The sequence below is a fragment of the Austrofundulus limnaeus genome, unplaced genomic scaffold, assembly GCF_001266775.1.
Source record: "Austrofundulus limnaeus strain Quisiro unplaced genomic scaffold, Austrofundulus_limnaeus-1.0 Scaffold118, whole genome shotgun sequence".
NCBI classification, from domain to species: domain Eukaryota; kingdom Metazoa; phylum Chordata; class Actinopteri; order Cyprinodontiformes; family Rivulidae; genus Austrofundulus; species Austrofundulus limnaeus.
Genome location: NW_013952520.1, coordinates 1,120,900 through 1,123,285, shown reverse-complemented (window position 1 = coordinate 1,123,285; position 2,386 = coordinate 1,120,900). Strand labels below are relative to the sequence as shown.

Below are 2,386 nucleotides of genomic sequence, written 5' to 3'. Positions count from 1 at the left end.
CTAAAAATAATACTTTTACTTCTTTACTTTAAAATTTAACACCCTGTTACTCGTTACAAAATGAAATCTGTCTGAAACTCATCATGAAATTGTTTGTACACGATAAAAAAATGAAGTGTTGAATTTACTCAATCAAGTCATGTCAACTGGTTCCACTAAACTTACTAAAGTAAATATGTAATAGGTAATTTACTCAACCTGTTTAGTAAAACCAGTTTAGTTCAGTAAATTCAACAGTTTATTTCTTACAGACTGTGTAAAAGTACTTTTATTTTACTGACTTTTGTGAACAATTTTATGACTTTTAATTTAAAGTACCTTTCTCATCAGTGAAATTTATTTTTACCAGTCATTTTCTGTTAATATATTTTTACTTTTACTTAGTTTTTTCCAAGTACTTATAGACCACTGTATTTAAGTGATACTTAACGTCACACTAACTTTGAAATATCTAAAATATAAAAACTCTTTCTCTTTCCATAACTACTGATACATATGCTATAAATTCTATAGGGCTAAAAACATATCAACATATAAGGACTTTCTTCTTCTTTCCCAGTATGTCTCTCATAGTTATAGGATTTAGTTTTCTCTCAAATCTCCCTATACAGAGCACAAGCCAGGCTTATTGTGCTTTGGTTCTAAATACCCTGTTAAAACCTGGAAGTTACAGGTCTTTTTACCTTGTCACACACATGGGCCTACATAAAGCATTTGTATACATAATCATAAAAATTCAACCATTTACTGTTCATGGTTACACTTGAATGCATGGTAAACATCAGCTGAACATTTATTTTCCAGCTTAAATCTAAGAATTGTTGCTATAAAAGTACCCACAGTCAAATCACCGTTGAGTTTTTGCAAAGCAATCCTGCCTCTGATTAATTTGACAGTCAGGGAGTGACAGACGCAGCTGTATGGTTACCATGGTGACAACAATAAGCCAAGGGCAGCAGTTTTTTTTTTTTCATTTGATCTTGGTTCTCTTTACACTTCCTAAACATTTATAAATCTAAATGTTTGTCTTAGTTTATAATCTATGTTAGAATTTGGAACAGACACTCCTTTTACATAGAACATTTATAGTAATCATAAAGAATTAAACGGGATTAAAGTTAATCTCTGTTTATATGAGTGACTGCAACTGAATTGACTGATAATTTCCATAACTGCATGCTGATTAGATTTACTAAAACAGATTATTTAAAAGTAATACTTCAAGCAGCTCTTGAATGTAATAAACTCTTATTTTAACTTAATAATTCTGAACTGAATAATCTGAGCACCAGACATACAGAGAAGTATTAACATGATGCAGTTTAAGAGTTTCTCTGTGTGTGGCAGGAAAAAGAGCAGAATGAGAGAAGAACGCGCGAGGACCAAAAAAAGAGAAAACACGCGTTACCTTCGTGCTCACAAAGCGTTTCCTCTTTCCATGACAACTTCAGATAAAACAGGAAAGTCTTCACAGGAGCCTCGGCACACTCAGATGAGGAAACCCGCCCTCAGAAGCGACATTTTCCACGCACCAAAATAAAAAGGGGACGTTGTGTATAAAGCCCTGGAAAAGAGGAGTGCACGGCAATAGTTCTGCTAAACTCTCCGTCACGTTCAACTAAAAAAAGAAAAGAAAAAAGGTAAGAAAACAGAAAGCTACAGGTCACTGTGAGGAGGGGACATGACGCAGAGACTCTCGCAGGTTTCTTTTAGTGGACAAGCGGTCTCCTCTTGTCGCTTTTGACAGCGACTCTATTCTTCTAATTGCGCAAGGGGCTGTTTAAACTGGCAAGCAGGGACGCAGCCAGCRGGAGCCAAGCCGCGGCCAATCAGAGCGCAGGGGGCGTGGCCTCAGTCAAAATGATTTATGAGTTCATAGTGGCTCATTATTATGCACATTCCCATCTCTTAAAGGTGTAGTAGGGAGTTTTGAGAAATTCTACGGAAGTGTATTGATGTCACAAAAGAAAATAAATGTCTGCATTRCTGACAATGAGATCTGTTTAATAAGAAGAAATTGGTGTTATTTGGGAACGATGATGATGGATCATGGCTGAAGATAGMCTAACCATTGTCTCAGTGTACTTTGAGTCACAGCATATCCATCTTGAACACATTCAAAGTGATGAAATGTTTATCCATAGTTTTCAGTCACGGTTAAAACATTGCAGTAAGCAACAGGACGTTCCTGCAGTCTCTAGTCAAGACTGATACCTATCTATGAAAGAAAAACAAAACTATGAGAAAACATGTGCACGTTGTTTTTTTCTGCAACTTCTTTTAAAGGGATCCACGATTACTTGTAACATGAAACTTTATTTTAACTGTAAAATAAAGACTGTAAAAATACCGTAGGCTGTTTAGTTTTGTAAATTTTTAAAAACAT

At 35.2% G+C, this 2,386-nt stretch overlaps 1 protein-coding gene across 1 annotated transcript in view; it reads right to left on the bottom strand.

Annotated features, from left to right (window-relative positions):
* Positions 1-1,738, bottom strand: part of LOC106521930 (LIM domain transcription factor LMO4.1) — a 15,148-nt gene extending 13,410 nt beyond the window's left edge. The window contains exon 1 of the mRNA XM_014014703.1: positions 1,409-1,738. The gene's annotated coding sequence lies outside the window, so the exon portion shown is untranslated. The remainder of the gene's footprint in view (positions 1-1,408) is intronic.
* Between the last annotated feature and the right edge of the window lie 648 nt (positions 1,739-2,386).